The 22,308-nt window shown below is 40.2% G+C and overlaps 1 protein-coding gene across 3 annotated transcripts in view; it reads right to left on the bottom strand.

Moving 5' to 3' along the window:
* The window catches only part of GABRG3 (gamma-aminobutyric acid type A receptor subunit gamma3), an 824,838-nt gene that overhangs the window by 492,925 nt on the left and 309,605 nt on the right, over nt 1-22,308 (bottom strand). The gene's annotated exons all lie outside the window — the stretch shown is intronic.

The raw sequence follows: 22,308 nt of genomic DNA, 5'->3' as shown, positions 1-22,308 counted from the left end.
TTTGATTTGCATTTCTCTAATAATGAGTGCTGTTGAGCATCTTTTCATGTGTTTATTAGACATCTGTATGTTTTCCTTGGAGACATGTCTGTTTAGGTCTTTTTTTCCATTTGTTTATTGGGTTGTTTGTTTTTCTGGTATTGACTTCTATGCTGCTGCTAAGTCACTTCGGTCATGTCCGACTCTGTGACTCCATAGACGGCAGCCCACCAGGCTCCTCTGTCCCTGGGATTCTCTAGGCAAGAACACTGCAGTGGGTTGCCATTTCGTTCTCCAATGCATGCATGCATGTTAAATCACTTCAGTCGTGTCCAACTCTGTGTGACCCCATGGACAGCAGCCCACCAGGCTCCTCTGTCCACGGAATTCTCCGGGCAAGAGTACTGGAGTGGGTTGCCATTTCCTTCTCCAATTGACTTCTATGAGCTGCTTGTATATTTTTGAAATTAATCTTTTGTCATTTGTTTCAGTTGCTATTATGAGGAGCTATCTTTTCATTTTGTTTATAGATTCCTTTGCTGTACAAAAGCTTTTAAGCTTGATTAGGGTATTCCCTGGTAACTCAGATGGTAAAGAATCTCCCTGCAATATGGGAGAGTCAGGTTTGATCCGTGAGGTGAGAAGATCCCCTGGAAAAGGGAATGGCAACCCACTCCAGTATTCTTACCTGGAAACCTAAGTTTAATTAGGTCCCACTTGTTTATTTTTGTTTTTATTTCCATTACTGTAGGAGACAGGTCACAGAGGATCTTGCTGTGATTCATAACATAGGGTGTTCTGCCTATGTTTCCCTCTAGGAGTTTTATAGTTTCTTGTCTTTAATCCATTTTGAGTTTATTTTTGTGTATGGTGTTAGGAAATGTTCTAATTTCATTCTTTTCACCATAGCTTTCCAGTATTCCAACATCACTTGTTGAAAAGGCTTTACTTGCCCCCGTTGTATATTCTTGACTTCTTTGTCAAAAATAAGTTATCCATAGGTGTCCAGGGTTATCTCTTGGCTTTCTATCTTGTTCCATTGGTCAATATTTCTGTTTTTGTGCCAGTACCATACTGTCTTGATGACTATAGCTTTGTACTATAGTCTTAAATCAGGCAGGTTGATTCCTCCAGATCCATTCTTCCTTCTCAAGATTGTTTTGGCTATACAGGGTATTCTGTGTTTCCCTATGAATTGTAACATTTTATTATTCTAGTTCCATGAAAAATGCTATTGGTAATTTGATAAGGATTGAATTGAATCTGTAGATTACATTTGGTAATATAGTCATTTTCACAATATTCTTTTCAACCCAGGAACATGGAATATCTCTCCATCTGTTTATGTTGTCTTTGATTTCTTTCACCAGTGTCTTATACTTTTCTGTATACATCTCTTCTGTCTCCTTAGATAGGTTTATTCCTAGGTATTTTATTCTTTTTGTTGCAGTGGTAAATGGGATTGATTCCTTATTTCTCTTTCTGATATTTCACTTTTAGTGTATAGGAATATAGGTGATTTCTGTATTGATTTTGTGTCGTACCACTTTGCTAAATTCATGGAGTACCTGTGGCAATTTTCTGATGGTATATTTAGGGTTTTCTTTTTTAATTAATTAATTTATTTTAATCAGAGGATAATAGATTTACATTATTGTGATGGTTTTTGCCATACATTGACAGGAATAAGCCACAGGTGCACATTTGTCCCTGTTCCCGAACTCCACTCTCTCCTCACCCCACCCCTCTGGGTTGACCCTGAGAGAGGGCTTTGAGTGCCCTGCTTCGTGCATTGAACTTGCACTGGTCATCTGTTTTACATATGGTAATATACAAGTTTCAATGCTATTCTCTCAAATCATCCCACCTTTGCCTTCTCCTACAGAGTCCAAAGGTCTGTTCTTTATATCTGTGTTTCTTTTGTAGCTTGGAATATAGGATCATCATTACCATCTTTATATATGGTATATACCATCTTTCTATATTTATATTATATATAAATTCCATATATATGCTTTAATATACAGCATTTGTGGTTCTATTTCTGACTTACTTCAATCTGTGTAATAGGCTCCAGTTTTATCCATCTCAGTAGAACTGACTCAGATGTGTTACTTTTTATAGCTGAGTAATATTCCATTGTTGGAGAAGGCAATGGCAACCCACTCCAGTACTCTTGCCTGGAAAATCCCATGGGCAGAGGAGCCTGGTGGGCTGCAGTCCATGGGGTCACGAAGAGTCGGACACGACTGAGCAACTTCACTTTCACTTTTCACTTTCATACATTGGAGAAGGAAATGGCAGCCCACTCCAGTATTCTTGCCTGGAGAATCCCAGGGACGGCGGAGCCTGGTGGGCTGCCATCTAAGGGGTCGCACAGAGGCGGACATGACTGAAGCGACTTAGCAGCAGTAGCAGCAGCAATATCCCATTGTATATATATACCACAACTTCCTTATATATTCATCTGCCAATGAATGTATCAGTTGCTTCCATGTTCTAGCTATTGCAAACAGTGCTGCAATGAACACTGCAGTACATGTGTCTCCTTAAATTCTGGTATTCTCAGTGTGTATGCCCAACAGTGGGGTTGCTGGGTTGTATGGCAGTTCTATTCCCAGGTTTTTAGGGAATCTCCACACTATTTTCCATAGTGGTGATACCAGTTTGCATTCCCCAAAACAGTGTAAGAGTGTTCCCTTTTTCCACACCCCCTGAATCACTTATTGTTTATATACTTTTTGATGACGACCATTCTGACTGACATGGGATGATACCTCATTGTGGTTTAGATCTGGATTTCTGTAATAACGAGTGATGTTGAGCATCTTTTCAGGTGTTTATTAGCCATCTGCATGTCTTCTTTGGAGAAATGTCTGTTTAGGTCTTTTGCCCACTTTTCCAATCTGGATTCATTTTATTTCTTTTTCTTCCTTATTGCTGTAGCTAGGACTTCCAAAACTATGTTGAATAGTAGTGGTGAGAGTGGGCACCCTTGTCATATTCCTGACTTTAGAGGAAATGCTTTCAATTTTTTGGCATTGAGGATGTGTGCTGTGGGCTTGTCATATATGCTTTTTATTATGCTGAGGTATGTTTCTTCTATGCCTGCTTTCTGGAGAGTTTTTATCATACAAGTATGCTGAATTCTGTCAAAGGCTTTCTCTGCATCTATTGAGAGAATCATATGGTTTTTATATTTCAGTTTGTTAATGTGGTGTATCACATTGGTTGATTTTCAAATATTGAAGAGTCCTTGCATCCCTGGAATAAAGTCAATTTGGTCAGGACGTATAGTATTATAAACATGTTTTTTGATTCTGTTTACTAGAATTTTGTTGAGGATTTTCACATTGATGTTCATCAGTGATATTGGCCTGTAGTTTTACTTTTCTCTGGCATCTTTGTCTGGCTTGGTATCAGGGTGATGGCTGCCTTGTAGAATCATTTTGGGAGTTTGTCATTCTCTGCAATTTTCTCTAAGAGTTTGTGTTAGCCCTCCTCTAAATCTTTGGTACAGTTCATGTGTGAATTCATCTGCTCCCAGGCTTTTGTTTCTTGGCAAATGTTTTATTACATTTCTAATTTTTATGCCTGTGATTGGTCTGTTCATATTTTCTATTTCTTCCTGGTTCAGTTTTGGAAGGTTATACTTTTCTAAGAATTTGTCCATTTCTTCCAAGTTGTCCATTTAATTGGCATATAGTTGCTCATAGTAATCTCTTATAATCTTTGTGTTGTCTGCTGTGATTTCTCCACTTTCATTTCTAACAGTTTTTCTATATCATTTATCTTCTCAAAGAACCAGCTTTTAGTATTGTTGATCTTTGCTAGTCTCCTTTGTTTCTTTTTCACTTATTTCTTCTCTGATTTTTATGATTTCTTTCTTTCTAACTTTTTTTTTTCTTTTCTCTTTTCTTCTTTTTCTAGTTGCTTTAGGTGTAAATTTAGGATGTTTATTCAATGTTTCTCTAGTTTCTTGAGGTAGGCTTGTATTTCACTCTTACCACTGCTTTTACTGAATCCCATGGGTTTGGGGTTTGTTTCCATTATCATATGTTTCTATGCCTATTTTGATTTCCTTTTTGATTTCTTTCATGATTTGTTGGGTATTCAGAAGCAAGCTGTTTAGCCTCCATATGTTTGTATTTTTTTATAGTTTTCTTTTTTCTGTAGTTGATATCTAACCTTGCCACATTGTGATATGATGCCTGAAATGATTTCAACTTTTTTGAATTTACCAAGGCTAGATTAGTGGCCCATGGTGTGATCTATCCTGGAGAATGTTCCATATGCATTTGAGGAAAAGCTGAAATGCTTTGGCGTGAAATGCCCTGTAGATATCTATTTCATACTTTGTATCATTTAAAACTTGTGTTTCCTTGTTAATTTTCTGTTTGGTTAATCTATCCATTGGCATGAGTGGGGTATTAAAGTTCCCGACTGTTATTGTGTTAGTTAATTTCCCCTTTCATAATTGTGAGCATGAAATGATTTTCAGCCCCTCACTTTCAGTCTGTATGTGTCCCTAGGTTTGAGGTGGGTCTCTTGTAGACAGCATATATATATGTTTTGTTTTTGTATCCATTTGGCCAGTCTTTGTCTTTTGGTTTGAGCATTTAACTCATTTACATTTAATGTAATTATTGATAAGTATGGTTCTGTTACCATTTACTTTGTTGTTTGGGGTTTGTTTTTATAAACCTTTTCTGTTTTTTGTGTCTAGAGGAGATCCTTTAGCATTTGTTGAAGAGCTGGTTTGCTGGTGCTGAATTCTCTTAGCTTTTGCTTGTCTGTAAAGCTTTTGATTTCTCCTTCATATCTGAATGAGATCCTTACTGGGTAGAGTAATCTTGGTTGGAGGTTTTTCTCTTTCATCACTTTAAGTATGTCCTGCCATTTCCTTCTGGCCTGAAGAGTTTCTATTGAAAGATCAGCTGTAATCCTTATGGGGATCCCCTTGTGTGCTATTTGTTGCTTTTCCCTTGCTACTTTTAATATTTTTTCTGTGTTTAATTTTTGTTAGATTGATCAATATGTGCCTTGTGTGTTTCACCTTGGGTTCATCCTGTTTGGGGCCCTCTGGGCTTCTTGAACTTGGATGGCTATTTCCTTCTCCATTTTAGGGAAGTTTCTACTATTATCTCCTCAAATATTTTCTCATGCCCTTTCTTTTTTGTCTTCTTCTTCTGGGACAGAAGATTCGAATGTTGGGGCATTTAACATTGTCCTAGAGGTCTCTGAGGTTATCCTCATTTCTTCTGCCTTTTTCCTCTCTGCTTCATTTATTTCCACCATTCTATCTTCCACCTCACTTATCCTTTCTTCTACCTCAGTTATTCCACTGTTTGTTCCTTTCAGAGAGTTTTTAATCTCAGTTATTGCATTATTCATTATTGATTAACTTTTTTTTATTTCTTATAGTTCCTGTTAAACATTTCTTCTATCTTTTCAATTCATGTCTCTAGTCTATTTATCTGTATCTCCATTTTGTTATCAAGATATTGAATCATCTTTACTATTATTATTCTCAATACTTTTTCAGGTAGACTCACAGTTTACTCCTCTTTGTTTGGTTTGGTGGTTTTTTGTTTTGCTTTTTTTTTTTTAATCATGTTCCTTCACCTGCTTGATATTTCTGTGCCTTTTTGTTTTTTTGAGTTGCTGTATTTTGGGTGCCATTTCTTCAGGATGGAAGGTCATGGTTCCTCTTAATTGTGGAGTCTTCTCCGTGTGGGTGGGAATGGACCAGTGGCTTGGTTGAGGGAACTTGTGTCTGTGTTCTGGTGGGTGGAGTTGGATCTCTTCTCTCTGGAGCGGAATGAAGTGTACAGTAGTGAGTTTTGGGGTGTCTATGGATTTAGTATGGCTTTAGGCAGCCCACATTTTAATGTTCAGGATTGTGTTCCTGTTTTGCTGGAGAAGTGTTTGCTGTTTAGTGTGGTGTGTCTTGCACCAGAACTTGTTGGTTCTTTGGTGGACCCTGGCTTCAGTGTTGGTATGGACTGTTGGGTGGGAACTTGTCTATTAATGTTACCTGAGGTCAGGAGTTCTCTGATGTTATAAAGTACTGGAGTTGAGCCTCCTGCCTCTTGGTTTCAGTCCCCCTCTTACAGTAGCCTCAAGACTCTCCATCCATATAGCACAGAAGATAAAACCTGTAGGTTAATGGTGAAACAACTCTCCACATCCAGGACCACCCAGAGAAATTCATGGAGTTATATAGAGAAGAGAAGAGGGAGGAGAGAGAGAGAGGTGACCAGGAGCAGAAAAGGGAGAGTCAAAAGGGTAGAGAGCAATCAAGTGAAAGTGAAAAAGTAACTCAGTCATGTCTGACTCTTTGTTTCCCCATGGACTATACAGTCCATGGAATTCTCTAGGCCAGAATTCTGGTGTGTGTTGCCTCTCCCTTTTCCAGGAGAATCTTCTCAACTCAGGGATAGAACCCAGGTCTCCTGAATTGCAAGCAGATTCTTTACTAGCTGAGCCACAAGGGAAGCCCAAGAATACTGGAGTGGATAGCCTATCCCTTCCTCAGCAGATCTTCCTGACCCAGGAATCGAACCAGTGTCTCCTGAATGGTAGGCGGATTCTTTACCAACTGAGCTAACAGGGAATAAAGAGCAATCAAGCCAGTAGCCAAATCCCTAAGTGAAAATGGATACTGAAAATTAGACTTTAAAGGTAAAAAAATTGGTAACAAATAGCAAAAAGCAAAGATTAGAAACCTAGAATAGGTTTCTCAAAAATACAATCTAAAAAGTACAAAACAAAATCAATTACATAAATTAAATATATATATATGGAATTTGTTTTAGCAAAATAGAGCTTTTGAAAGAAAAGTAATAGTAGGCTATAAAAATGAAAGCTAAACGAGTAATAAAGAATGATTTTTTTTAATTAAAAAGTAATAATAGTAAGAATATATGTAGGAATTTCTCTGGAACTGTTGTGGGCAATGTAAGGTCAGTTCAGTGTCAGATAGTTCGTTATGCTGGCTTCTACTTGTTCTCAAGGTCTATATTGCCCCTCCAATGCAGTCTCAGCATTAACTGCAACTTTTAAATCTGTTGCACCTTTCACTTCTGGCCTTGTTCCCCTTCGTTGTTTATTTTGGATCCCTCTGTTTGCAAGTCTCTTCAGGGTCTAATTTCTAACTTGAGACGAGAGGGTGAAGGTGGGCACTTATTCATGCTCTCTTGTTCAGTTGTCCTGTGGAAAGGGAGAGACACTGCAAAGAAATACTGCGGGCATGTGTTGGGGGTGCTCACAGTAAAGGAACCACACCGGGTTTGCCACAGCCTAAGGCAGCATGTATTCCCCGGTCCACACTGCTCAGACTCCAGGGTGCTCTGCAAGGGCACTGTCTCAAGTGGGCCCTGCATTTCGTACACTTCCCTGGTCTAAGCTTCTCTGGCTCTCGGGTACTCCGCAAGGGCCCAGACCCGCATTGGCTGTGCGTTTTGCACTCCCTGTGTCCAAGCTACTCAGGCAACCGGGTGCTTGACGAGTGCACTGCCCCAGGTGGACCATGAATCTTATGCACCTCCCTGGTCCTGGGTGCTCGATTTCCCAGGCGTTGCAGGGGCACAGGCCCAGGTGTGCCGTGTGTCTCCTCTGGGGAACTGATCTCAGGCTGTGACACTCCTGGCTGATCTGAACCATCCAGGATCCCAGGATGATGTGATGGGCAACCTGCAGCCTGCTCACAGTTCAATGGGTGATGCGGTCTCTAGGGCCGAGGCAGCAGTGGCCTCTGGCCCTCTGCCTCTAGGTGTTGCACACCTGCCTCTCTGCCTCTGCAGAGGGAAGACCCTAAATGGCAGCCGGCTTGCTCTCCTTTTCTATTTGCTAGGGCGCACTCCTTTGGGCTGTGAGCCATGCCAGGGTCACCATGCAATGTTAGAGCCTTCTGGCAGGAAAGGGCCTTTTTTTTTCTTTTTTGTCTCTCTGGTGATCCCATGGTTTGGGTTGCTATTTGCTAGGTCACATTAGCCCCTTCAGATTGTCCTCAGGGCATTCTAGCCTGGTCCTTACCCTAAGGATCTACATACAGTGCAGCCTGTGCCTCCCTCACCAGCCCCCACTCGCTGCTGCTGGAAGTGAGTGTTTGAGCCACTTCTCTGCTGGTAATTGTTGTTAGGCACGTATTCTGTTTTTTGTTTTTTTTTTCTGGTTATGTTGCCCTCTGAGATTCCAAAGTTCCACACTGACCCACCTATGAGAGGGTTTCCTAGTATGTGGAAACTTCTTCTCCGTCACGACTCTTTCCCCAGAACATGTCTCCATTCCTTAATCCTTTGTCTCTGTTTTTGTCTCTTACATTTTGTCCTACCTACTTTTGAAGGCATTGGGTTGTCTTCTAGGTGTCTGGTGTCCTTTGCCAGTGTTCAGAAGTCATTTTGTGGAAGTTGCTCCACATTCAAATGATCTTTTGATGAATTTGTGGGGGAGAAAGTGGTCTCCCTGTCATATTCCTTGGCCATCTTAGGGCTGCCTCTTTTTAGGGATTCCTATGTCTAATATCATGTCATCTGCAAACAGTGAGAGTTTTACTTCTTGTTTTACAATCTAGATTCCTTTTATTTCTTTTTCTTCTCTGACTGCTATAGCTAGCACTTCCAAAAGTATGTTGAATAATAGTGGTTATAGTGGGCAACCTTGTCTTGTTCCTGATCTTAGAGGGAATGTTTTCAGTTTTTCATCGAGAATAATGTATTCTGTGTGTTTATCATATATGGCCTTTATTATTTTGAGTTAGGTTCCTTCTATGCCCATTTTTTGAAGAGGTTTTTATTTTTTTATAATAAATGGGTGCTGTATTTTGTTGAAAGATTTTTCTGCATCTATTGAGATTATCAAATGGTTTGTATCTTTTGTTTTATGGTGTATCACATTGATTGATTTGCATATACTGAAGAATCCTTGCATCCTTGGGATAAACCCAACTTGATCATGGTGCATGACCTTTTTAATGTGTTGTTGAATTCTGTTCACTAGAATTTTGTTGAGGATTTTTGCATCTATGTTCATCAGTGATACTGACCTGTAATTTTCTTTTTTGTCTGTTGTCTTAGTCTGGTTTTGATATCAGGGTGATGGTGGCCTCATAAGAGTTGTAAGTGTTCCTTCCTCAGCAATTTTTTGGAAGAGTTTTAGAAGGATAAGGATTAGTTCTTCTCTAAATGTTTGATATAATTCAACTGTGAAGTCATCTGGCCCTGGGCTTTTGTTTCTTGGGAGTTTTTTTCACAGCTTCAATTTCAGCGCTTGTAATTGGATTGTTCATAATTTCTATTTCATCTTGGTTCAGTCTTGGTTAGAACTTTTCTAAGAATCTGTTCCTTTCTTCCAGGTTGTCCATTTTATTAGCATATAGTTGTTTGTAATACTCTTATGATCCTCTGCATTTTTGCATTGTCTGTTATAACCTCTCCTTTTTCATTTCTAATTTTGTTGATTTGATTCTTCTCCCTTTTTCCACTGTTCTTTTTAGTTTGCATTATTTCATATGCAAAGTTAGCATATTTTGATCAACCATCTGTGTAATGTGAAGCTTTTCCCTCCAGTTGCTTAATTTTTTTTATTTTGTTGCAGCAATTTAATTATAATTTTCCTGGGTATGAATTTTCTGCCTAGGGTTGGTTAAGATTCTTTGTCCTAAAGACTTTTATTTCTCAGGTGAACTTGGAAAACATTCAGCCATTATTTCTGTAACTGTCTTCTCCCAATTCCTCTCTCCTTCTGGGGCTGCTATTATACATACTTGAGACCACTTGACCACTTGACATTTTCTCAGAGATCACTCAGGATCTGATCATTCTTCAGTATCATCAATTCCTTCAGTATTTCAGCTTAAATGTTTTCTATTGAAGATATAGTCTTCAAGTTCACTGATCTTTTTTTCTGCAATATATGCAATATTAAATTTCCCATTAAAGCTACATAATATTTTTCAAAATTTTAGGCACTGTTTTTTTTTTTTTAGGTCTAGAATTTTCATTTGATTTTATTCATAGTTTTCATGCTCTACTGAGATTTCCCCCCATCTTCTTTTATTATCTTTCCATTTCAATCTTTAAAAATATTTGTAATAGCTCTCTAATGCACTTGTCTATTATTTCCACCATTAGTATCATTTCTGAGTCTTTTCTGTGAAGACTGAATTTTCTCTTGACTATTGCCATACTTTCTTTTTTCTTTGCATAACTAATAATTTTAATTGTATTATGACACTGGATGCAAGCTATTAGTGTCTAGATTTTGTTGTCTTCTTTCAAGTACATTGAATTTGTTCCAGTAATTAGTTAATTCAGCTTGTTCCTTTTGAAGCTTCTTTTTAATATTTTTGAGTAAGTCTAGAATTTCTCACTTTTGGGTCAGGCTAGCCCTCTTTCTAAAGCATTAACTTCATTTAGTTTCAAATAAATGCTTAATGTCTGTCTTGGGCAGATATGATTTCTAATGTCTTTGAGTTCTGTAAAATTTCCAAACTACCATTCAACTTGAAGCTTCCCAATAATTGTTTCCTGCCAGATTTGGTGAACACTTCCTCATAGCTTATTATTTTGGTCAGATTTCTGAAGCTCTTTTTTCTGAACCATAGTTCCTTCTTCTCTGATATTCTTCCTGCAACTCCAGTCACATTAGCATCACAGAACTCTCATCCCCATCTCCTCAGTTGAGTGAGGCTAACACACCCTGCCTGGGCTCCATCTCCTTGCCCCAGGATTGGAGAGCACTTCTAAGTAGAAAGTCAGGTGACAATGAGGTGCACCTCTCAAGTTTTCCTGCTCTCCAAAAAGATGGTCCTGTGCTTCCTCCTGCCCAACATCTAAAAACAATCATTTTATATATTTCATCCAATTACATAGTTATTTAATGGTAAGAAGGTCAGCATGACACTTAACTTCTGCATTGCCAAAATAGGAAATCAGCACAGATCTTTCAAAACTACAAGTTGTAGGGATTAATGTGGTTTAGGAAGTCCTACCAAGGCACAGAACCAGAACTATGACTGCCTCCTTTCCTGAGAAAGAAGACAGTAAAGGTAGTAAAATGCCCCAGATAGCTGTGAGAAAGTCTGAGAGTTAATTGAGTTGTGTGGATGGTGGTTTGGGTTTGAGGAAGACAGACCAATTTAGTGATGGAAGGGTAAAATGAGTTCAGCTTTTTTTGTGTCTCATCTCTGACTGAGAAACTGTGTTGACCACACCTGAGGCAACCTGGACATTGGCCTCATCACCATAACTGAGAAAAACAGATGGGGACTAACTAATGGCATTTTTCCCCACCCCAAACCAAAATAAAACAAGACGGGCAAATGAATTACAATTCTATGGTCTCTGCCTAAAGGAGGAAAAGATAAGGCCTGAATTGTTTTCCTACTGAGGAACAACTGGCAGCTTTCTGAAGCCTGGAGCTCTGTCCTAAAGTTTATCTTACAAACCCCAGTCTACCCTTGTTCATACTTTGGGGCTGTCACATAATGGGACTTGGCCTCCCACACAGACATCCTTTGGCAAACTCATGCATATACATAAAGGACTATTACATAATAGGCAAAAAAAAAAAAAAAAGATGACAGATTTTATAAGAAACAGACATATAAGAGTAAATTAATTTAAAATATTTTAAAGGAAAGAAAACAGTATAATACTCAGGGAAAGCCCAGAAGCTGCCATAGTCTCTCCAGACCATGTTTAGAGTGTTAATGCATGTAGAATGCAGCCCTTCCTGAAAAAAACATATTTCTAAACATTTTGGAGCTGCTAGGGATTAGGGGTGGACCAAGGTAAGCTGAGTTGCACGAAGGGGAGCCTGGGTAAAGTGAGTATACTGGGGCCCAGCCTCAGGCCACCCTGGAGGTCTCCCAGTGGAAGAGGAAAACATGTGACTACATCTTTACTGACCCTGTTTCTTCAATGCATTGTCCACCCAATTTCCCCTAGAAAAGGTAAGGACTTGCTGGCTATCTTTGCCCAAGTTCCTCATAGGTGCCCAATGAATGAGCCCAACCTACAACATATAGTCCTGCTATTTTTTCTGATCTCTCATCCCTCCATTCTCCAGTTCATTTCACAGACAGTGATGAGAAGTATGGTGTTTTTGGCAGGGGTGGTTTTGTGGAGGGGTTGAATCTTGGGACTCTGAGAGACCATCACTGAATTTTTCTATTCAGTATTGACCAGTTCAGTTTAGTTCAGTCTAACAGTCATGTCCACCTCTTTGTGACCCCATGGACTGCAGCACACTAGGCTTCACTGTATGTGAACAACTGTTGGAACTTGCTCAGACTCATTTTCAATGAGTCGGTGATGACATCAAAACATCTCATTCTCTGCCATCCCCTTCTCCTCCTGCATTCAATCTTTCACAGTATCAGGGTCTTTTCTAATGAGTCAGTTTTTCACATCAGGTGGCCAAAGTACTGGAGCTTCAGCTTCAGCAGCAGTGCTTCCAATGAATATTCAGGGTTAATTTCCTATGGGATTGACTGTTTGATCTCCTTACAGTCCAAGAGACTCTCAAGAATCTTCTCCAACACCACAGTTCAAAAGTATCAATTCTTCAGTGCTCAGTTTTCTGTATGGTACAACTCTCACACCCATACATGACTACTGGAAAAACCATAGCTTTCACTGTACGGACTGTTGTCAGAAAAGTAATGTCTCTGCTTTTTAACATGCAGTCTAGGTTTGCCAAAGCTTTTCTTTCAAGGAGCAAGCATCTTTTAATTTCATGGCTGCAGTCACCATCTGCAGTGATTTTGGAGCCCAAGACAATAAAATCTCTGTTTCAATTGTTTCCCTATCTATTTGCCATGAGGTGATGGGACCAGATACCATGATCTTCATTTTTTGAATGTTGAGTTTTAAGTCAGCTTTTTCACTCTCCTCTTTCACTTTCATCAATGCCGGGAGCCAGCAAATGAGATCCCACCCATGACAAGGTCATGAGGAGACCTGACAAGCAAGGCAGATCAGGACTTCAGGGATTTCGAAAAGCTGCCCCGGCGCTCACCTTAAGATGATCTCTGTCCTTCTAATGCTTGCTATATTAGACTACTCCCTAATTTCTGTGACACAGGTAGACGGCCTTCCCCGATCTCTCTCCAAACAGAACCAACTTAGAACTTTAATCAATATATCCCCTGGACGGTGGTATCCTATAAAATTATCCAGGATGAAAGGAGTGTTTCAATTTAGACCCCTTTGCTGGCATCCTAGCCTGCTTGGCAAACGCGTACTAATGCACATAACTGCTCACAACACCTTAATCATAAACAGCATAAAGAACCTGATCACATAAAGGCCCTAATAGGTACAGAGCCCTTCAGGGGTGAGGAAACCCTATTACAGAACACAAAAATATTATTCTAAAAGTGGTTATTGTTAAAGATTTAGAAAAATAAGAGTTTAGAATTGTTCATTTTAACCAGGAATGCTAAACAGGGGCTGCCTCACTGGAGCTGCAGAGTCTTTGTGTGGTAAACCTTTTAGATAAATTTAACTGATAACTTCTGCAAAAGGACTGACCTTTGTGTTCATTAAAGATAGATTACGGAAAACAGCTTTGCATTCACGTAGGTCAAAAAATGTCAATAGGCCCCAAGGCCAGAAGATAATGTACAAGACTCTCACAAAGAAGTATGCAGAAAACACCCTGGTTTCGTGAAGGATAAGCCGATGTAATATTAAACTATCTTCCCCTTAAAAATGTATTAACTTAAAATATAAAAGCTACAGTAAAAAAAAAAATAAAGATTTGCCAGACTCTGCTGCACCCCCCAACTGGTCACTCTCTCCCTCTCCCTCACAGACTTGGCCCCATCAAGGCTGGTCTCACGTGTCTTTCCTCGCCGATGCGGTTCATCCTGAGGGTACCCCCTGGATCCTGCCGAGGCTGGACCCCAGCACATCAAGAGGCTCTTCAGCTCATCTTCATGTTCTTCCATAACGGTGGAGGCATCCACATATCTGAGGTTATCGATAATTCTCCTGGTAATCTTGATTTCAGCCTGTGATTCATCCAGTCCAGAATTTTGTGTCATGTATTCTGCATATAAGTTAAATAAGCAGGGTGACAACATACAGCCTTGACATACTCCTTTCCCAATTTGGAAACAGTCTATTGTTCCATGTCTGTTTCTAACTGTTGCTTCTTGACCTGTACACAGGTTTCTCAGGACGCAGGTAAGGGGTCTGGTATTCCCATCTCATGAAGAATTTTTCAGAGTTTTTTGTGATCCACCCAGTCAAAGGCTTTGGCATAGCCAATAAAGCAGAAGTAGATGTTTTTCTGGAATTCTCTTGCCTTTTCTATGATCCAATGAAAACTGGCAATTTGATCTCTGGTTCCTCTGCCTTTACTAAATCCACTTGGAACATCTGGAAGTTCATGGTTCACACGCTGTTGAGGCCTAGTTTGGAGAAGTTTGGGCATTTCTTTGCTATTGAGTGCAATTGTGCGGTAGTTTGAACATTCTTTGGCACTGCCTTTCTTTGGGATTGGAATGAAAACTGACCTTTTCCAGTCCTGTGGCCACTCCTGAGTTTTCCAAATTTGCTGACATATTGAGTACAGCACTTTCACAGCATCATCTTTTAAAGTTTGGAATAGCTCAGCTGTAATTCCATCACCTCCACTAGCTTTGTTCGTGTGATGCTTCCTAAAGCCCATTTGACTTCATATTCCAGGATGTCTGGCTCTAGGTGAGTGATCACATCATTGTGGTTATCTGGGTCATGAAGATATTTTTGTATAGTTCTTCTGTGTATTATTGCCACCTCGATTTGATATCTTCTGCTTCTGTTAGATCCATACCATTTCTGTCCTTTATTGTGCCCATCTTTGTATGAAATATTCCCTTGGTATGTCTAATTTTCTTAAGGAGATCTCTAGTCTTTCCCATTCTATTGTTTTCCTCTATTTCTTTGCATTGATCACTTAGGAAGGCTTTCTTATCTTTCCTTGCTATTCTTTGGAATTCTGAATTCAGATGGATGTATCTTTCCTTATCTCCTTTGCCTTTCGCTTTTCTCTTTTCAGCTATTTGTGAATGGTTTTGATCACAGCCTCCTGTACAATGCTATGAACCTCCATCCATAGTTCTTCAGGCACTCTGTCTACCAGAGCCTCTGTCCTTCTTCATTTTGTATTCCATGCCCAAACTTGCCTGTTACTCCAGGTATCTCTTGATTTCCTATATTTGCATTCCTGTCCCCTATGATGAAAAGGACATCTTTTTTTTTTTTTTTTTTTGAAAAGGACATCTTTTTATGGTGCTAGTTCTAGAAGGTCTTGTAGGTCATGATACAACTGTAAAACTTCAGCTTCTTTGGCATTAGTGGTTGGGGCATAGACTTGGATTACTGTGACACTGAATGGTTTGCCTTGGAAACAAATAGAGATCATTCTGTCAGTTTTGAGACTGCCTCCAAGTACTGCATTTCAGACTCTTCTATTGACTGTGAGGGCTACTCCAATTCTTCCAAGGGATTCTTGCCCTCAGTAGTAGATATAATGGTTATCTGAATTAAATTCACCCATCCTGGTCTATTTTAGTTCACTGATTTCTAAATTGTCGATGTTCACTCTTGCCATCTCCTGTTCAACCACTTCTAATTTACCTTGATTCATGGACCCTGCCTTCTAGATTCCTATGCAATATTGATCTTTACAGCACCAGACTTTACTTCCATCACTAGACACATCCACAGCTAGGCGTTGTTTTCGCTTTTGTTCTTTCTCTTCATTCTTCCTGGACTTATTGCTCTACTCTTCTCCAGTAGCATATCGGGCACCTACCGACTTGGGAAGTTCATCTTTCACGGTCATATCTTTTTGTCTTTTCATTCTGTTCACAGGGTTCTCAAAGCAAGAATGCTGAAGTGGTCCCTTTCCAGTGGACCACGTTGTGTCAGAACTCTCCACCATGACCCATCCTTCTTGGGCTGCCCTACATGGCAATGCTCACAGTTTCATTGAGTTAGAGAAGGCTGGGATCCATGTGATCAGTTTGGTTAGTTTTCTGTGGTTGTGGTTTTCATTCTATTTTCCCTCTGATGGATAAAGTTAAGAGGCTTGTGGAAGCTTCCTGATGGGAGGGTCTGGCTCTGGGGGAATCTGGGTCTTGTTCTGATGGGCGGGGCCATGCTCAGTAAATCCTTAATCGAATTTTCTGTTTATGGGTGGGGATATGTTCCCTCCCTGTTGTTTGGCCTGAGCCCAATCTATGGTAGTGGTAATGGTGGTAATGGTGACCTCCTTCAAAAGGACTTATGCCAGCACTGTTGTATTCATTATTGATCCCACAGCAGGCCACTATTGACCCATGCTTCAGCTGGAGACTCCTGGACACTCACAGTCAAGTCTGGCTCAGTCTCCTGTGGGATCACTGCTCCTTTCTCCTGGGTCCTTGTGCACACAATGTCCTGGTGCACTCCAAAAGTCTGTTTCCCCAGTTCTGTGGAAATTCTGTAATCAAATCCTATTGGGCTCCAAAGTCAAATTCCCTGGGTGTTCCCAGTCCCTTTGCCAGATCCCTAGGTTGGGAAATCTGTTGTGGGTCCTAGAACTTAAGTTCGAGAACTTCATTGGTATAATTGTTCTCCAGTCTGTGGGTCGTCCTCTCAGTGGCTCTATGGTCAGGCTAATGGCGACCTTTTCCAAGAGGACTTATGCCACACACCGTGCCTCCCAGGACTGCTGCAACCAGAGCCCTTGTCCTGTGGCAGGCCACTGTTGATTCACACCTCTGCAGGAGACACTCAAACACTCAAAGGCCATTTGGTTCAGCCTCTGTAGTGTATCTGGCTCCCGGTGCACACAAGATTTTGTTTGACCCCTTTGAGCATCTCTGGCAGGTATGGGGTTTGATTCTAAATGTGATTTCACCCCTTCTACCATCTTGTTGGGACTGCTCCTTTGCCCTTGGACATGGGGTATCTTTTTTTGGTGGGATCAACATTCTCCTGCTGATGGTTGTTCAGCAGTGAGTTGCAAGCTTGGAGTTCTCACAGGAGAAGATGAGTGCACATCCTTCTACTCTGCCATCCTAAATAACCATATAGTGTTGGCCAAGCCCCACCCAGAAATGGAATTTGAACTGGTGTCAGAAGACATTGTTCTCCAACATACAGTAGGGTGAATGGATGCATTCTCCCCACCACACACATAAATAAACACCCCACACATTTCTCAGGATGGATTTGTGGCAACCTTGCCAAATCCACCTGCATCACTATGAACTTGACATTGATTATGATACTGGCTGCAGCCAGGACAGTGCCAAAATCCTCACCTGGGCCTCTACATCCTAGAACAGCAAATGCTGTATCAGGGTCAAAAGACAAGTAACTTCAAATGACAGCTGGGGGACATCTCCAAGGATCTGAGCTCTGTGTGGTGCACATTCTTTCCTTGCACTAGGATTTCACTGGCCATTCACAGCCTGTATATAGTCTGTACAGAAGAAGGCATTCCTGAAAATACTGTAGGTGCATCATATGGTAAGATTTATATCTCCAAAACATTTTTACATTTTTTTACATGCTATTAATTGAGATGACATACTCAAATAGTAAGCCCTTTTGTACATTAAAAAAGCAATTTTTCCCATAATTTAAAAAAGGAGTATTACCTAACAGGCTAAAAAAATAACATATTAGATGGCAGATTCTATAAAAAACAGACATATGAGAATAAATTAATTTCAAATTTTATATTGGCCTGATAAACACTAAAAATTAATGAACTATATTAGTAGTATTTCATGTAAAACATTAAAATATTAACCAGGATGACTAACTGAAAAGATATAGCTGAGGATCAACTTAAAATTCAAAGACTAGATTGAGTAAATGCCAGTGGATAAGAAAACACAAAGTCATGTGAAAGATAAAAGTAAAGTTAAGACATATTCAAGACACAGGCTGAAGTGCCATCATCTAGATAACAGAAGTCCTGGAAAGAGACAAACATGAAATCAGGTTGTGAGAAATAGGTAAAGAAAGAGGAACGCTAAAGAACTTTAAAAATTCAAGAAAAACCTTCGACTGAAACAACCTATGGAGAATCAAAGATATTTCAGGTGTCTGCCCCCAGTTCCCAAAATAAGGCTTCTGAATCCCTTATAAATAGAGGTGGGTAAGAAAAACTTTTTAAAAAATATTTAGTCTTTGACCCCAGTTCTCAGCACAAAGCTTGTGAAACCCTTGAAAATCCCTAAGCAGTAAAAGCACTAGGAATATTTTGTACTAATATTTGGTCTTTGATCCTGGTTTCTGACAGAGCTCCTAAATCCCTTGGAACTCCCTGGGTAATAGGAGCGTCTTTGCTCTAATGAGTTGACTGGATGGGCACCTGGAGGGTGACTGGTCACCGCGAAGATAAAGCCATTATTAAAGCTTAGAATTTTCAGCCCCACCTCTCATTCTCTAGAGAAGGGAGAGGGTCTGGCAACAGAGTTACTAATCACCCTTATATGATGAAGACTCTATAAACATCCCAGGAAGTTTCCAGGTTGTTCCAGGTTGGTGAACACATCCACATACTAGCGTGTGATATATCCCAACTCCACAGGGATAGAAGCTCCTGTACATGGGGCCTTCCCAGATTTCCAATAAAGTGTCTCTTCATCTGGCTGTTCATCCATATCCTTTTATAAACTAGCAGAGGTAAGTGTGTCTTTGAGTTCTGTGAGCTATTCTAGCAAAAATAACTGAATCCCAAGAGGACCAAGTCATGTGTGCTATGCTGTGCTTAATTGCTCAGTCATGTCTGACTCTTTGTGACCCCTTGGACTGTAGCCTGCCAGGCTCTTCTGTCCATGGGGATTCTCCAGGCAAGAATACTGGAGTGGGTTGTATGCCCTCCTCCAGGGGATCTTCCAAACCCAGTGATAAAACCCAGGCATTCCACATTGCAGGCGGATTCTTTACCAACTGAGCCATGAGGGAAGCCCAAGAATACTGGAGTGGGTAGCCTGTCACTTCTCAAGGGGATCTTCCCATCTCAGGAATTGAACTGGGGTCTCTTGCATTGCAGGTGGATTCTTTACCAGCTGATCTACCAGGGGAGCAAAATGACTGAATCCCAAGGGGAAGGAGTCACAGGAACCTCTCACTGTACCAAATAAAACAGAAGTTCTGATAACCTAGGGACCTGCGTGACTGCGTTCTAAGTTGCTTCAGTCATGTCCAACTCTTTGCGACCCCATGGACTGCAGCCCAACAGACTCTCTTCATGGGATTCTCCAGGCAAGAATACTGGAATGGGTCGCCATGCCCTCTTCCAAGGGATGTTCCTGACCCTGGGACTGAACTCACATCTCTTAGGTTTCCTGCATTGGCAGGAGGGTTCTTTACCACTAGGGCCCACTAGTGGGAAGCCCAACCTGGGGATCTACTACGTGCAATTGGCACTGAAGATGGAGGAGGGCGGTCTTGTGGGACTGAGCCCTTAACCTGTGGGATCTGACACTATCTCCAGGAAGCACCATCAGGACTGAGTTAAACTATAAGACACCCAGCTGGTGATGAGGAATTGCTTGATATGTAAATAACCTCCCAACAACTTACTGTGAGAGTAAAGGAGAAACACAAAAGGAACACTAAATTTTCTGAAACAGAAAAATGCCAGAGCACATACAAAGGAAATGAATCAAAATGACATTGCATTGGCTACAAAAAGATATTTGGGTAGTATTTTCAATATGTTTTTTAATTTATTTATTTTAATTGGAGGCTAATTACTTTACAATATTGTGGTGGTTTTTGCCACACATTGACATGAATCAGCCATGGGTGTACATGTGTCCCCCATCCTGAAACCCCCCCCTCCTCCCTCCTCATCCCATCCTTCAGAGTAATAGTGTTTGGGCTTCCCTGGTGGCTCTGTGATAAAGAATCTGCCTGCCAACACAGGAGACATGGGTTCAGTCTCTAGGTCAGGAAGATTTCTTGGAGAAGGAAATGGCAACCCATTCCAGTATTCTTCCTGGGAAGATGTGCCACAGGAAGACCCAGACAGTGTTTAGGTAAAGTACCTACTTACATAAGTGCTTAGAAAAGGTAGAAAGACAATCAAGGAGTTTCCATGTAAGATGCACGACCAAAAGAGCCTCAATAGTTTGCTGTGTTAAAAAGAGAAATATATCTACAATACACCATAAGTAAAACATGGGTAACATCTACATGATAGGAATGGGAGACCAAAGGATGCAAAAACTTGAAAAAATTCCCTTATTTTAGTCTTTAAAGTCCATTTAATTTGTGACATTAACAGAGTCTCTAGCTTTCTTTAATTAGGACTTGTCCTGCTATATTTTTTTCATCCTTTTCAGTTTTCTGCTTTACCTAATGCTTTTTTCATGTGTCAAGGTTAAACAGCAAATATTTGCAACTGGTTTTCCCAAACTGTTTTCTTCTACTTGGAGAATTTTATATATTTCTATTTTAAACATTTTTATGCTTGGGACTATTTCTCTGATCTTATTCTATTAATTTATCCTTCATTATCTGTACTTCTTTTTAGTCATGTCTTATCTTCCCTTTTGTAACTGATGGATCTACCAGTTCTGTAGAAAACAAGGATTTAGAATATTCTCACAGTTGTCAGTGAACCCCTAATCTGTGAATGAGGCCTTGTTCTAGGTAACAGAGATAGAAGTGTAAAAGAAACAAGAGTATCTGTCCTCAAGACAACACAGGGGGGAAATCAGTTTCCACAGTTCTAGGACAAAAGATGCCTCTAGCTAACTGGTAAATATATGTCTCTTTAAAACATATAATTTTTTGAAACAAAAAGAAAAAATAATTGATACACTGATGGAAGGAAAGAAACAAAAGATGCCAGATAGTATAAAAATATATAACAGCAATTACTGAACTCAGTCTTTTAAGCAGTATTTCACAAAAGTATATAAAGCAACATAGCATAGATTTTTTAAATGCCCATTAAAAATTCCCATGTTGATTGATGCAAGTTCCTTCTGAATTACTCCTGCTGCCACTGTACTAGTCTCCCCAGCCAGAGAGGAGCCAGCAGCAGGCTGAGTTTATGGCACCCACGCCTCAGACAGAGATCCCAGTAAAGGGCGCATCAACCACCTTCTCTGCACGGCCATTAGTGGTCTCACTCAGCCAGAGAGGAGCCTCCCCCTCCTTCTGTTGTATATAAAAGGAGCCAAAACTTGGACTGAGATAACATGTTTTTTTTTGAGATGCTAGTTTACCATCTTTTCAGTCAGCTAGCTTTCCAATGAAAATTGTTATTCCTTGTTCCAACAACTCATCTCCCAATTTACTGACCTGTCAGGCATCAAGTAGAATGAGCTTAGGCTCGGTAACATATCACGTCTGTAACTAAGGATGAAGACTGACTTCCCAAGTAGCAAGGGAACCACTGAAGAGCTTCTGGTCCATTTCTCTTCCAAAGATAATGACTCACAGCTTACTCATAAACAGGAAGTAATAATATAACATGTTGATATCCCCCCCTAAGTCTCAAGAAAAGCTTGTGAATCTGTGTTCCTGTATTGACTTTCAACTTCTGGTTCCCATCAAGTCACTTCACTTGCCTCTTTTTCAGGCATATGTGAGGAACACCAGAAAAACATCTGTGAAACTACCCTGAAAAACATACATTTTTATACCCCTTTAATTTATGGAGAGAAAGACATTCTGAGAAGGGAAACAAAGTCCTTTATCCCTCTACCCAGCACTATGTCTATTCATGTCATCAAGGAAGGCTGGCCCCCTTCTGAAGGGATGATAAGTTGTAAATAGAAATGCTTGAATCTTTTCACTATTTCAAAAAGCAAAACAGGCATTTCTAAGACCCAGGATCACATTTAAAGCAATCCTATTAGAAAGTTGGTTTAAAAAAATGAGATTTTTCCACAGAAGCTATTCGGATGACAAATAAGCATGTAAAAAAGATGTTTAGCATCACAGATCACTGAAAGTTGCTCAGTCGTGTCCGACTCTTTGCAACCCCATGGACTATATAGTCCATGGAATTCTTCAGGCCAAACTACTGGAGTGGGTAGCGTTTCCCTTCACCAGGGGATCTTCCCAACACAGGAATTGAACCCAGGTCTCCTGCATTGCAGGCTGATTCTATTCTTTACCAGCTGAGCAATTGCTGGTTTAAAAAATGAGATTTTCCTCAGAAGATATTTGGATAGCAAATGAGCATGCAAAAAAGATGTTCAGCATCACAGATCATTAGGGAAATGCAAATTAAGACCAAAATTACACACCAATCAGAATGGCTAAAGTAAAAATAGTGATAAATTCTGTGAATTTGTGGAGAAACTGCATC

Source organism: Cervus elaphus, chromosome 13, assembly GCF_910594005.1.
Source record: "Cervus elaphus chromosome 13, mCerEla1.1, whole genome shotgun sequence".
NCBI classification, from domain to species: Eukaryota; Metazoa; Chordata; class Mammalia; order Artiodactyla; family Cervidae; genus Cervus; species Cervus elaphus.
Note: the sequence above shows the minus strand (reverse complement) of the source record. Positions and strands in the feature narration are given on the sequence as shown.